Raw genomic sequence first — 15,867 nt, 5'->3', positions numbered from 1 at the left:
ACTGCTTTTAAAAGTTTGGTTTCAAATGAGGTTCTTTTTTTCTAGAAATTCTTTGAAACAGACTTATTTTAATAAACTGAGTAATCAGCCAGAGTGAACTTCTGCTACTTGCAACTAAGAGGCTTAAATAAGGGATCAGCATAGAGATTTTTATTAATAGTGTAGTTGTTTGAACAGTGGAAATTTATTTTATAGACATCAATTTATAGCATTTAAATAACTTAACCAAGACATATCATCCATTTCCTTATTTGGTTTTTCATAATATATAAAATTTAAGAGAACCCAAATTAACTGAATGGCTTACATGTGATGGTTGTTCCAGCATAATCTCTGTAATTAATTTTAATGGAAACTATGAAAAACAAAGATCAATTCACTACTTCGAACTGTCTTCCTATAACTATAATGAAAAAAATTGGGGTGGTAATAATTACAAAATATAAAATAACACAAATAAAACAATGTTCTTTCTCCCTGAAATGCCCTTTCTGTTCTAATTTACCAGGCCCATCTCAGTCACCTTTCCAGGTATCACTCAGATAATTACCAACTCTGGGGTGCCCTCTTAAGATCCATTGAAAGATAATTTAAAAAATACTCTTTTTTGGTCTTCATTATTCTATAATAGTTGTACTAAAAACAACTTGCCCTGGCAATTGCTAATTTATACACCCAAGTAAACTATTAGTTTCAAAAGAACATGATTTATTCATCTTTTTATCTTGAGTGCTTCTTAGAGTTCCTGGAACACTGTAGGAGCTCAATATGTTTTGAAGAAATTGAGTGAATAAATGAATGAATGAATGAAGCCAATATTTTGAAAGCAATAAACACCAGAAAATCAAACTGACATTGGAATATAACTACAAATTAAATTTAAGTCAATGTGGAAATAAAAATAAATATCATGTAACTGTGTGTACATACTGAAATGCTCTGACGATAAAACTAGGGTAGCTCAGAAGATAAAAGTTATGCAACAGATAAAACAGAGTCAACAGTTTCAAATAGAAAGCATAGGGGGAAACTGCCAAAGATTTTAAGATATAGAAGATGAAACTTTTCATAAGACTTCAAATCAGCCTGTCCTTTTTGTCAAGTAATGGTCTTGGTGAGAAACTTGTACACTTAAGAGAGTTGGAAGCAGAACAATGTTTCTCTTTCCAACTACTTCATTTGCAAGATGAGGAGTTGGAGTTCAGGGAATTTAACTAACATTTATTATTGAGGAGTAGGGAAACCAAGCAGAGGATCCCAGTTAGAACTGGGGTAACCAGAGCTGGGTTCTCCATCACAAAACACTAACCAGTCTTGTGAGGCTATTCTCTGCAACTTTGCTTTTGTTGTTGTTGGGTCTTGTTTTTGGTCCCCGCTACTCTACAACCTTAAGGGGCAATGATTGCTGTGGAGAGCTGGTACAGTTAGCAACAGAACTCAGATTTATCACATTCCCAGTCCAGTATTCCAACGTAGTATAGTGGTTAGAATACTAGCTTTAAAGTGGCATCAGCTTGTGTTACATTTCTCCTGTCACAACCTACAGTTGTGTGGTCATGGACAAATTCCTCAGTAAATGTGAATCTTCTAATTTGTAAAATGGGGATAATAAAAGTGCTCTATTCCTACTGTTGTCATAAGGAGTAAATGGGAGTTTTCTGCCTTGTTAACGATTGTTTCTCTCTCTCTCTCTCTGTCTGTCTGTGTGTGTGTGTGTGTGTGTGTGTGTGTGTGTGTGTCTTTTTCCAGCTACTTTCTTGCCATTGCTGTTAGATGGATAGTTTTAAGGAATACTATTACATGAGTATTCTTCATAAGTCTTTCTTAGAATCTTCTTCACACATTCCTTCCCCTATCAGATTTGTGATCACTCCTACCTCAAACTTAATCTCCTTCAAAACCTCAGCCAATTTTCAAGAAACATATTAGAGAAAGGTATCTCGTGAGGTCCCATTGTTCCCTTCCCAGGCAGGACTTGTCAGAAGAAAACTTCTTTGTGCAAATATATCAACAGTTTTCTCCATGCCAACAGAGCCCCAGATATAGAAGTAGAGTGGGCTAGACTGCAGTTCCCACTGGCTACAGTCAAACATGGCAGGCCAGATCTGTTCAGTATTAGTCCTGGATCCAAAACCTATACATCTAGATGTGTTTCAGAATTCAGAATTATTTAGATTTTAGAAAGGTAATTTGGCATGTATATGTGTATATTTAGTAATACACTGGTGGAGTCAGGGATAGTATGCCATAATCAAACATTATTATCTTCATAGCAAATGTATGAATAGTAACATAAAAGAAGAATAAAAACTATAAATAGCCTCACGTCAGATCCAGGTTTGCCTCTAATTGTGAGTTCAGGTTAGATTAAGCTCTCCCTGAACATGAAGATATATATATATCTACTCTATCTACTCCAATTAATCTGTAAGTTCTGTGAAAATAAGACTTGCGATTTATTCACCTTTGTATTCCCTCTAGCACCTATCACTGAACCTTCAAATAGTAGGTGCATAATACATCTGCTGAACTGAATGCACAAACATACACACATAAACACATGTATCAAGATGAATAATATATTACAAATGAGAAGACAGACATCTAAATATTAATTATCACAAACTAGGAAATAAGTCAAAACATTTGTATTTATTTTTTTCCCTTTGCTTGCCATATCCCTAGGAAGCATGCAAGTAGTAAATGAAATCTGTATTTGTTACTTTTCCTTAGCAGAAATGCACATGCTAGGAGCAGAAGCCAGTGCATATTACTTCATTGATTCATTATACTAATGAAAAAGATAAGACTTTCAGGCATTTGTCACTGAATCACAGACACTAAAGTGTTACACTCAATTTTTTTTTTCTCTTTTAATGTTTGTATCTGTGCATATAACTAAGAACAAAGAACGATTATTTCAGGCAAACTGAACTAAACCTAGTTAGCCGAAACTTAATTTACCGATGTTGATATTTAACCTTTATTATACACAATGTGCTTTATATAAAAAATAGATAATGTTAAACTAGAACTCATATTTTATGTGTGGGAGAGAGTACCCTGTTTTTCAGTATCTATGAATTATATGAATCTATATGCCTTTCTTTCTGCAGGGATGGCAAAATACCCTTTCTTGTTAGTCCTTGAAGATGAACCATTACTATATAAAAATAAAAGGGCAGCTATTTTCAGAAGTAGATAGAAACTTTCGCATGGTGGTAAAATCAAAAGCCCCCTGTAACTAGTTAACAGTAAAACTGTATATGCCTATTGTTATTCATTTGCATGATACACAAATAGAGATGTATAGCCTTACAACTCAACTTCTATCCTGAATTCACAACAGAGCGTTGTCTTGTTCCAAATAGGTTTTGAATTTAGGGGAAATTAGTGGTAAAATATAGTGATACATATGAATAATAATATGTGCATATACCCCATGGTAAAATTATACTGAAGAACGCATTGGAGTGATATCAACTACTAATTAAACATTATTTAAGACAAGTTTTTAAAACTCCTTTACATATCAATTATTCTAGCTTTTGTACTGCATAGTATCTAAGATAATGGAGCACTAAATAACATCTTATATATCCGGTGATATAATCTGAATATTTGTCCACTCCAAATCTCATGTAGAAATGTGATCACCATTGTTGGAGGTGGGGCCAGGTAGGTGTTTGAGTAATGGAGGTAGATTCTTCATGGACTGGTTGGTGCCTTCATTATAGTAATGAGTGGTTTTCCCTCTGTTGGTTCCTACAAGGTCTGATTATTAAAAACAGCCTGGCACTTACCTCCTCTCTCTCTTCTTACCTCTCTTGCCATGTGATACTTTCTCCTCTTTACCTTCTGCCATGAGTGGAAGCTTCCTGAGGCCCTCACTAGAAGCAGATGCTGATGCCATTCTTTTAGTACAGCCTTAAGAACTATCAGCCAAATAAACTTCTTTTCTTTATGATTACCCAGCCTTAGGTACTTCTTTATAGCAACACCAACAGACTAAGACAAAAACATTGATACTGAGGAATGGGTCGTTCCTGTAAAGATACTTGAAAATGTGGAAGTGGCTTTGGGAGTGGGTAATAGGCAGAGATTGGAAGAGTTTGGAGGGCTCAGAAGAAGACAAGAAGAGAAGGGAAAGTTTAAACTTCCTCGAGACTAAGTGGTTGTGACCAAAATGCTAACTGAAATGTGGACAATAAAGACCATGCTGAGGAGGTCTCAGAATGGAAGTGAGGAACTGGTTTGGAACTGGAGCAAAGGTCACCCATTTTTAGCCCTTGCAAAGAACTTGGCTGCACTGTGTCCATGCCTTAGGGCTTTGTGGAAGGTAGAACTTAAGAGTGGTGGCCTAGGGTATTTAGCAGAGGAGATTTCCAAGCAGCAAAGCATTCAAGAAGTGGCATGGTGGCTTCTGTTAGCCTACAATCACATATGGGAGCAAAGAAATGACCTAAAGTTGGAACTTCAAATTAAAAGGGAAGCAGAGCATAAAACTTTGGAAAATTCACAGGCTGGCCATGTGGTAGAGGAGAAAATGTGTGTTTTCAGGTGAAGAATCCAGGCAGACTTCTAGTAACTGTTTTGCTAGAAGGGTTAATGAGGATAGAAGAGAGCCAGGTGCTAATGGTCAAAACAATAGGGACAAGGCACCAAAGGCATTTCAGAGACCACCAAGGCAGCCCCTACCATCACAGACTCCCAGGCTTGAGAAGACAGAATGGTTTCTGGGGCCAGAACTAGGAGGCCTGCAGCTCCCTTGCACCACCTCTGGAACTGCTCCTTGAATCTTGGCTTCTCAGGCTCCATGCTTGCTTCAAAGGCCCCTGGGTCTGGCTCAGGTCACCTCTCTGGAGAGCACAAGCCATAAGCCTTCATGGCTTCCATGTGGCATTAAGTCTGCAGGCATGCAGAATACAAGAGTGAAGGAGGTTTGGCAGTTTCGCCTACATTTCAGAGGATGTATTGGAAAGCCTGGGTGCTTAGTCAAAAGCCTGCCATGGGGTGAAGCTGCTGCAGAGAACCTTGACTAAGGCTGGACTGAGAGGGTATGTAGAGATGGAGTCCCCAGAGAGAGCACCCATTGAGGCACTGCCTATTGGATCTGTGGAAGGAGGGCTACCACCATCCAGACCCCAGAATGGCAGAGTCACTGGCATTCTGTACCCTTAGCTTGGAAAAATCACAGACTTTGATTCCAAGCAGTGAGAGAAGCCATATGGGGCTTCAGCCAGCAAAGTCATTGGGATAGGGCTGCCCGAGGCTTTGGTGGTCTACCTTTTACCAGTGCACCCAGGATGTGGGATATAGAGTCAATGTAAATTATTTGGGAGCTTTAAGATATAATGCCTGCCCTGATGCATTTCAGACTTGCCCGGGGCTGGTTACTCCCCTCTTTTTGCCAGTGTTTCCCTTTTGAAATGGGAATGTTTACACAGCCTGTACACCGCTCTATTTTGGAGGTAAATAACTTATTTACAGACTCAAGCTGTAGACCTTTCCTTGATTCCAAAGTTAAGTGAGACTTTGGAGTTTTGGGTTGGTGCTGGAAGTTAAGACTTTTGGGGATTATTAAGAAGCAATGATTGTATATTATAATGTGAGAAAGACATGAGATTTGGGGATCCAATGGTTGAATAATATAGTTTGGAATATTTGTTACCTCCAATTTCCAACTGAAATTTCATCCCCAATGTTAGAGATGGAGCCTGGTGGGAGGTGTTTAGTTCATGGGGGCAGATCCCTCATGAAAGGCTTGGTGCCTTCCTTGCAGTAATGGGAGTTCTTGCTCTGTTATTTCCTGCTATATCTGACTATTAAAAAGAACCTGGCACCTCCGTTTCCTCTCTCTTCTTTACTTCCTTGCTATGTGATACCTGCTCCCTTTCACCTTCTGCCATAACTGGAAGCTTCCTGAGATCCTCACTAGAAGCAGGCGTTAATACCATGCTTCTTGTACAGCCTGCAGAACCATGAGCCAAATAAATCTTTTTAAGATAATTTACTTCAGTGTTCCTTTATAGCAACACAAATGAACAGAGACACCTGAGCATAGAATTAATCATGAATTATTTAGTAGAAAAGATCAGTGAAAGCAGATTTGCCTTAGTATGTGTGCCTCTGAAAGTGGTCTGAGACAACACTTTGGGTTCTCCTAGTTTATCTGAGAGGTGGTCCCAGCAATCAGAGGGAGGGAGGGACAGGGGAAAACCCCACAGTCGATGTTACTGAGCTAGACACCCTGGTGGAAGAATGGAGCTCGATCCCACTGAAAACTCTCAGAAATACATGTAGATTACATGAACTTTCCACCAAAGGATGGAAAGCTGGATCATTTCTTCACTATTTTATTTATTCTGCTCATTAAAGAGTGCTTATAGGGCATTCACTCTTTTGTGTTTGTGCCACATCTGCATTTGAGTTGATCAAGAGACAAGAAAAGACTGCTATGTAGGTCAAGACTATCTGTTGTTTGAAAGAATGGGCTTCATAATTTATTGATGGTGTTTCTGGATCATGGAATCTAAGGTTTGGGCCTCTTCACTCACAAATATATGGTTGATTTCCTTCTATTGTTGTAACTTATATAAATTATTTTTCAAGAATGGAATGGCTACCATGCTTTGGATACACACACAGGTGTATACAGCAGTCCTTTTTATCCTTGGTTTCTCTTTCACGAGTTTCAGTTACCTGTGGTCAATAGTGGTCTGAAAATAGGTAAGTATAATACAATAAGATATTTTGAGAGAAATAGACCATACTGACATAACTTTCATTGCAGTACGGTTGGCCCTCCAGATCCACGGATTCTGCACTCATGGAATCAGCCTCAGATCAAAAATATTCAGAAAAAATTTGGTGCGTCTGCACCGAACATATACAGACATTTTGTGTTATTATTCCCTAAACAATACAGTATAACTGTTTCCATAGCCTTAACATTGTATTAGGTATTATACGTAATCTAGAGGTAATTTAAAGTACATGGTAAGATGTACATAGGTTATATGTAAATACCACATCATTTTACAAAAGTGACTTGAATATACAGTGATTTTGATATCTGTGGAGGTTCCTGGAACCAAGTTCCAAGAGGTACTAAGAGACAATTGTATATTGTTAGAGTTGTGCTATTTTATTATTAGATGTTACTGTTAGGCTCTCACTATGTCTAATTCATATGTTAAACTTTATCATAGGTGTGGACAGGAGAAAACATAGTTTATAGAGAGATCAGTTTTATCTGTAGTTTCAGGCATCCCCTGGGGATCTTGGAACATATTCCCCATGGATAAGCGGTGGGTGATTAATGTATAAACAGTCATGCGTTGTTTAATGGAGATACATTGTGGGAAATATGTCATTGGATGATTTTGTTCTTCTATGAATATCATAGAGTGTACTCACCCAAACCTAGATGGTATAGCCTCTTGCTCCCAGGCTACAAGCCTGTATAGCATGTTACTGTACTACTATAGACAACCATAACACAAAATGGTAAGTATTTGTGTATCTAAACATACCTAAACATAGAAAGAGTACAGTAAAAATACAGTATGATAATCTTATGGCACTACCATCATACATGAAGTACATGTGGTCTATTGTTGACTGAAAATAAGNATTGTGGGAAATATGTCATTGGATGATTTTGTTCTTCTATGAATATCATAGAGTGTACTCACCCAAACCTAGATGGTATAGCCTCTTGCTCCCAGGCTACAAGCCTGTATAGCATGTTACTGTACTACTATAGACAACCATAACACAAAATGGTAAGTATTTGTGTATCTAAACATACCTAAACATAGAAAGAGTACAGTAAAAATACAGTATGATAATCTTATGGCACTACCATCATACATGAAGTACATGTGGTCTATTGTTGACTGAAACCCTGTTATGTGGCACATGACTGTATACACACACACGATCTATGCACATACATACACATGCATATTCTTACAGATTTATGCATAGGCTTTTTGACATCACTGTTGAAGTACAGAGGGAGCTCCCCTCTCAACACTTCAAATGAAAGTAGAAAGTAAACTGATGACATAACTGAGAGCTCATGCACCCACTCACAGCAGCAATGATGTATTTGTACACAAATAGCCCGACCACTAAAGAACCTCTGTTGACACACCCCACCCATGACCCAAAATGGACTGCTGGAAAAAAAAAAAAAAAAAAGATATCTCACTAGCAAAAGGCTAAGAGTCCAATAAGAGCGATAGAGAACAAATATTAAATATTAAGCAGAAAATGAAAGATGAATTTGCTTGATAATCAGCTTGACTGATGTCTAGCAAGGAAAAGACAGAGAGCCCAAATCTTTAGAAAATAATTATGAGGGGAAGCCACTAAACAGTTTAAAGGATACAAGCATCATGATTAGATTTGAACTTCAGAAAGATCATTTAAGTTAGTTTAAGTAGAATGCACTAGAAACATGTGAGGCTCAGGCAGGAAGATGAAAGGAGAGACTGGTGCAGAAATGTAGGCAAGAAAGTTAAAGACCAGGTGCAGGCAGTGGGAGTATTATGAAGGCGGGGGGAGGTTTTAGGACTATTAAAGGAATATAAGAGGAAAACTTGGTGACTGACTGAATGTTATGAATAAGGGAAACACAGGGCTCTCAGGAGCTTCCTGGTTTTGGCTACATTCAAATCTGAGATTTCCAACCTGGTATACCTTTTTCTTTTTTTCTTTTTTGAGATGGAGTCTCACTCTGTTGCCCAGGCTGGAGTGCAGTGGCACCATCTTGGCTCACTGCAACCTCCGCCTCCCAGGTTCAAGCGCTTCTCCTCCTCAGCCTCCTGAGTAGCCGAGATTGGCACATACTTGCCACCATGCCCGGCTAATTTTTATATTTTTAGTAGAGATGGGGTTTCATCATGCTGGCCAGGCTGGTCTCGAACTTCTAACCTCAAGTGATCCACCCTCCTCAGCCTCCCAGAGTTCTGGGATTACAGGCTTGAGCCACGGTGTCCAGCTGGAACCTGAGATACTTTCTATTAAAGCAAGCCTTACCGTTCAATTTTCAAAACAAAAGAAATGAATGCAATTTCTTCTTTCAAAATTGCTTATTTGCTTTATGTTTTCTGCTTATTTAAAAAAAAAAAAAATCTAAAGGAGACTCACAGGTAGCCTTGTCCTAATTATCCTAATTCACTTGATATTTGGATGGAGTAATATGCTTGAATTTATTTCCCTGTAATGGATTGATTTGTCTAGCCAGCCAATAAATGCAGCACTGGGACTCTGTATATTTCTCCCAGTATTATATTATAGCAACTGACAATAATAACAGTAATAATTATCCAATTTTGAGATGGAGAAGTACCTTTGACCTCCATTTGATCCCCCTGGTCTATCTAAGTCTGATTCAGCATTGATTTCTTTCCCAAGGAAGTTGCTATAATCATGTTATGGCTGATTTATCACAATATGCTTGCTGGCTAGTGATTTCTCATCTTGAACTTGCTTCTTTCACTTTTCCCTCTACTAAAAGACATATTGAAATGTTTTCTTCAAAGCAAGGAGAATTCCCCATGTGTTCTTCCATATTTTTCTTGGTGGGTGGTGTAAACTGACCTATCATCTCCAAAAACCATCCTAATTGCATTTTCTGTGTTGCAAGGGCAAAAACTAAAAGTGAATAAAATAAATAAAGCATGCTACAGGAAATTCAATTTAGATTGCAAATATGGTAATAGGAAAATAACATATGCTCCGAAATCACTAGGCTTAGGTTCTAGATTTTTCTACTAATTATTTTTGTGATAGGAGCAACTCAATCTTTTCGAGTTTTGGTATTTTTCCTTATAAATTATGTCTAGTTGAACTCTATCCTGCACTCAAAAATGTTATAGTTAGTAATTTTAAGCACTTCTAAAAGTTGTGAGTAGGGCATGGTAGCCCACGTGTGTAATCACAGCAGTTTGGGAGGTCGAAGCAGGTGGATCACCTGAGGTCGGGAGTTCAAGACCAGCCTAGCCAACATGGAGAAACCCCGTCTCTACTAAAAATACAAAAATTAGCCAGACCTGGTAGCGAGTGCCTGGAGTCCAAGCTACTAGGGAGGCTGAGGTGGGAGAATCATTTGAACCTCGGAGGCAGAGGTTTCAGTGAGCCACCATCACGCCACTGCACTCCAGCCTGGGCAACGAGAGTGAGACTTGGTCTCAAAAAAAAAAAAAAAAAAGTTGTGATAATAAATATAATAGGAAAATCACTGTAACAGTGCAGGGTTCAGTGATAGTTTATCAGTAAGGACTCATTTGTCATTCAGAAGGAGTGTGTGTACATGTCACTGCTGGTGGATTTTAAACTGATATTCTGGGAGGAATTTGTAAATTAAAAAACCCCCAAAATTATCTAGTACCACACTTTTGACTTTACAGATGACAAAACTGAGACTCAGAGAGAAATAATGTGACCCAAGCTGCGTAGTTCCTTAGTCCCCCTTTCAGGAGACTTCAAGTCAAGTCTTGTAATTCCTAATCCAAATCCTTATAATCTTTCATCTAAATAATTAGCGGTTGTTGAAACACAGTCACTAGCAAGGAGATTAATCATGGGAGGTCAATTATGCTACACAAACAACCGTCAAATCTTGCTGGTTGAAAACAACATTTTCTTTCTTTCATTCACACTTTGCATCTTGTGGGTTGCTGGGAGCTCTATTCTGGACTGTTGTCACTTTAGGCCCCAGGCTGACAAAACAGCGGAAATCTAGATTTTTGCCAACTACCATGGGAAAGAGTTATTTTTTTTCTTTAATTTTTTTTTAAGCAGAGTATAGTGTGGGTTCTTAAAATTTCCTCCTCCAAGGGACAAGTCACCTTGAGTCTTATTTGAACGGCCAAATAAGTCACATGGCCACACCTGACTCCAAAGGGGATGGGCAAGTTAAATCCTACCACACGTCCAGAGAGTGTGACATAGACAAGCGAATATAAGTAATGAATACCACAGCACATTTAGCAGGCAGAACAGAGAAGGAACATGGAAAATTTAAGTCTCTTCCCTAAAATATGTAGAGAATTTAGGGAATGTTCTTCTGAGTAAAATTTATAGTGCCCAATTCCCTTACAATTTGTCTCAGAATCTCTACATGAATCAAACCTCCAGGGACAACAAGGTGTATAGCTTCAAAAATTTAGCAGACTCAATGTCTAAAACAGACTTCACATACCAGGGACCTGCTGGCCAGATTCAGTCAGTGGATGGGTTATGTAGCCCACAGTATTTGTAAAAGGATGAAATTCATTGCTGATATTTTTTAAGTGGAGTTTTCACATACAGTAACTGGTTTTTGGTTTTCTTGAACTCACGATATCTGGTTGGACCTGACGATCATTCCTCCATGGCAAAAGTTGCTTAAAGTGACTAGCATTATCCTTTGTAGTTGCATCAAGAGCTTTCTCATTTGTCACAGTCCTTACATCTCACTCTTTTCTTAGATCTGGAGTGTGTTACTTATTTAATAAAGTGACCTATCAGAAGCTTCTACCTGTGTGCCAAAAGGTACCGTCCCTTCTTTGGACTGAAAGCTAGCTGTATTTCTCAGCTTTCTTTGCCTTTGGGCCATATGACTCAATCCTCTCCAGTAGAATGTGAGGGGAAGTGATGTGACTGCTTTTAGACCTAGGTTATGCACATCGTCAAATTCTCTGCCTGAGATGTTACTGAACACCTACTCTGGACTGTTACATGCACAAAAATGGAAAAGCATCCATCATGTTATGCTGTTGAGGTCTATTTTTCACAATGGTATTTAGTTAGCCTACTTAGGCTAATAGCTGAGTCAGACAGGCATTTGGACCTGTGCTCATAATAAACCATTCAGGTGATTTTTGGATACATGTTTTTGAAAACTTTCAGGGACCGAATCATTACAACCTCCTTTAGCTGGGGAAGAGGGGCAGGTGTGAGAAGTTCCAGGGATAGAGAAAAGTAAAAGAAGCAAAATAGAGATATGGGGCCACAAACCTGGAGGGTTTGAGAAAGACTAATTGATTCAGTTTGGCTGCATTTTCAGAATAGGAGAAGAAGTAAATACACAATTTTAAAGGAATGAGAATGCCAAGCTAAGAGAATTTAGAGTAGACTATGGAGAAAGAATCAGTGAATCTGGGGGGAATGAGGGGGATAAGAGTGATATGATACTGGCCGGGCACGGTGGCTCATGCCTGTAATCCCAGCACTTTGGGAGGCCGAGGCGGGCGGATCACAAGGTCAGGAGATTGAGACAACCCTGGCTAACACAGTGAAACCTCGTCTCTACTAAAAATACAAAAAATTAGCCAGACGTGGTGGCAGGCGCCTGTAGTCCCAGCTACTCAGGAGACTGAGGCAGGAGAATGGTGTGAACCCAGGAGGCGGAGGTTGCAGTGAGCCGAGATCGCGCCACTCACTCCAGCCTGGGCGGCCGAGCCAGACTTTATCTCAAAAAAAAAAAAAAAAAAAGAGTGATACGATACTTCATTTGTTTTAGGGGCCACTAATTTAACATCACTGTAGACTGTAAGTAGGTGAGTCTGGAGAAAGCAGGACGCTCAAGAAGTACTACAGGCCTGCAATTGAGAGAAAGTAACAGTTATCATTTATTGAGTGCTTTATAAGACTTGGGCCCTAGGCAGATTACCCTCTATGCATTATTTCAATTAATGAAATTAGTACTATAAAATATCTATTTTATGTACAAGAAAGTTTTAAAATGCTAATTAACTTAGCCCAAATCATGTGGGTGTACAAATACATCCTAGATCCACCATTCCATCCATCTATCCATCTATCTATCTATCTATCTGTCTGTCTGTCTATCTATCTATCTATCTATCTATCTATCTATCTATCTATCTATTGCAGTATCTCAATGAAGTTTAAATTAATGGTAAATCCAAATCATGTGTGTGCATATATATTCTAGATCCACCATTCCATCTAGACAGACAGACAGACAGACTGATAGATAAATGGATGGAATGGTGGATCTAGGGTTTGAACTCAGATAAATCTTTCCTCAAATTTCTTCCTAATTACTACATTATGTTTCATAATACAGTCTAAACTTAGGTAGTAGTGACAAAGGAGCAGACATAAAGGAGAGAAAGAGACGCAGTTGGATTTACCGTTAATTTAAACTTCATTGAGGTGTTGCTAAGCATAAAAAACTGTGCTCAAAATGTAAAACACGGTTCTTGATTGCCAAAAAATGTAGAGTCCAGTGGCAGGAACTTTGAGCCAGAGTCCACAGACAGTGATCAGGCCATCACAATGTTACTGTGCTCCCTTCCATAAAAGGGCATCATGGTAACTGGTCTTCAAAGGTGACCCCTAAAGAACTATACCTCCTGGTATTTATGTTTTCATGAAATTCCCACACACATTGAATTTGAGCTGGCCTGGGTCTATGTTTATCCAGCATCATATGGCAGAATGGAATCCTTGCTGTGTACCTGCCTAGTCTTTAGGAAGACTGGCAATGTCCGTTTCCTCTCTCCTGGAAAGCTGACTTTCGGGAGTGTTGCCACATAAGAAGTCTGGCTACACTGCCAGAGATTCTACACGGAGGGACCACACAGAAAGACTGCATGGAAAGGAGATACGTTCTGATGGCAAGATGATGAAGACAGGTTCAGCCTTCCCAGAGGCTGAGTCGGGTCTCCTTATGAATTTGGCAACTTTGTGAAAATTCTCAAGTAAGATCAGCAGAACTAACTGATCCCTGACAACTCAGAATGAGGAGAGGTAACAAATGTGGTTGGTGGTGGTTGTTTGAAGCCTTTAAGATTTGGGGAATTTTGTTACACAGCAATTGATAACTGAAAGAGGGATGTTACAAATTTGTGAGATACTGGAAAAGGGTAAAATGAATTTACTTGAACTACAGGAATTATATGGCTAAAATAACGCCGATTATAGTATTATCAGGCATGTTTTATTCAAATCTTTGATTGCAACTGAACATTCTTATTGCATCATGTGTTACTCTGAATTCAGATATACAAAAAACATGCCATGTAGCACTAGAAACAAGAATATCACATCATTCCTATTATAGCAACATGCATTGGCTCCTAATCCAATGCACTGAGCACATACGGAGGGTTAAAAACTGTTCCCCCAAACCAATGCTATAAAAAAACTTCCCTGATTTATGCATTTCATCTACTCTAATTATCATCATAGTTAGAAATGCCATTCCTTCACGTATAATGAAATAGTCTGTTCAGACAGCTGTCCAGTTACTTCAAGTTCCAGTCATCCATCATCTAAATCTGTACAGAGTGGCATGTGTTATTAACCCATTGCTTAAAGGCTACCTGGTTTTGTGACTTCAAACTATAATTGCTGGTTAGAGAACATTACTACATTGAGCTCTCGTTTCTCTGCCTAAAATAAATGAACTGTATGTGGAGAAAAGGTGTCAATTCAATCCCTTTCCCACCACTTATAAGATGCAAATGAGTTGTGTTGCAGGTAAGGCAATTTCTTCCATAGAGTTGACATGTAATAAATATCTGTGGAGTGAACACATAATCTCTATGATCCATTGCACATTGATTTTGAGATAAAATGAAGGGTTAATTATGAGTCCTAGCTAAATGAAGAGAAACTGACTTTGGCAAGGCAAGAATGCATTGTTCTGAGGGAAAAAGGAATTTGCCTAATTTGATGGCATTAGAAAGAACAGTGCATGCCTCTTTTTCAGCTGGAACCATGGAGGTTATAGAAGAGAAGAAGAAGGTTCCTGCTGTGCCAGAAACCCTTAAGAAAAAGCAAAGGAATTTTGCAGAGCTGAAGATCAAGCACCTGAGAAAGAAGTTTGCCCAAAAGATGCTTAGAAAGGCAAGGAGGAAGCTTATCTAGGAAAAAGTGAAGCACTATCACAAGGAATATAGGCAGATGTACAGAACTGAAATTCAAATGGTGAGGATGGCAAGAAAATCTGGCAACTTCTATGTACCTGCAGAACCCAAATTGACGTTTATCATCAGGATCAGAGGTATCAATGTTATCAGGCATGTTTTATTCAAATCTTTGATTGCAATTGAACATTCTTATTGCATCTTGTGTTACTCTGAATTCAGATATACAAAAAACATGCCATGTAGCACTAGAAACAAGAATATCACATCCTTCCTATTAGGTCTGAAAGGTGTTGCAGCTTCTTCACCTTCATCAAATCTTCAAGGGAACCTTTGTGAGGCTCAATAAGGCTTCAGTTAACATGCTGAGGATTGTAGAGCCATACATTGCATGGGGGTACCCAAATCTGAAGTCAGTAAATGAACTAATCTACAAGCATGGTTATGGGAAAATCACTCAGAAGTGAATTGCTTTGACAGATAACGCTTAGGATCGCTCGATCTCTTGGTAAATATGGTATGATCTGCATGGAGGATCTGATTCATGAGATCTATACTGTTAGAAAACACTTCAAAGAAGCAAATAACTTTCTGTGGCCCTTCGAATGATGTTTTCCACCAGGCAGAGTGAAGAAAACGGCCACTCATTTTGTAGAAGGTAGAGATGCTGGTAACAGATCAGATCAGATCAGATCAGATCAACAGGCTTATTAGAAGAATGAACTAAGGTATCTACCATGATTACTTTTCTAAACTAATTGGTTAATAAACAGTGCCTGCTCTCAAATTGAAATTAAAAAAAAATAAAAGAACAGTGCATGATAGTCATAAACTTTCTTTTTTTAAAGACAGCATTAAGATATATTTTCATAAAATAATCAAAAACTTTCTACAAATAAATTGTCAGCTTGGGAAATGCAAACAAAATATTTGAGAATTATGGGAGGTTCTTCCTTATACATGCAAAACTCCT

At 38.6% G+C, this 15,867-nt stretch overlaps 1 pseudogene; it reads left to right on the top strand.

Moving 5' to 3' along the window:
• The first annotated feature begins 14,745 nt into the window (after window positions 1–14,745).
• On the top strand, window positions 14,746–15,621 carry LOC108513596 (60S ribosomal protein L7-like; annotated as a pseudogene).
• Window positions 15,622–15,867: the final 246 nt, after the last annotated feature.

Source organism: Rhinopithecus bieti, unplaced genomic scaffold, assembly GCF_001698545.2.
Source record: "Rhinopithecus bieti isolate Rb0 unplaced genomic scaffold, ASM169854v2 scaffold_30732, whole genome shotgun sequence".
Taxonomy (NCBI): Eukaryota; Metazoa; Chordata; class Mammalia; order Primates; family Cercopithecidae; genus Rhinopithecus; species Rhinopithecus bieti.
The sequence above is the reverse complement of the archived record's forward strand: the minus strand, read 5'-3'. Positions and strand labels throughout refer to the sequence as shown.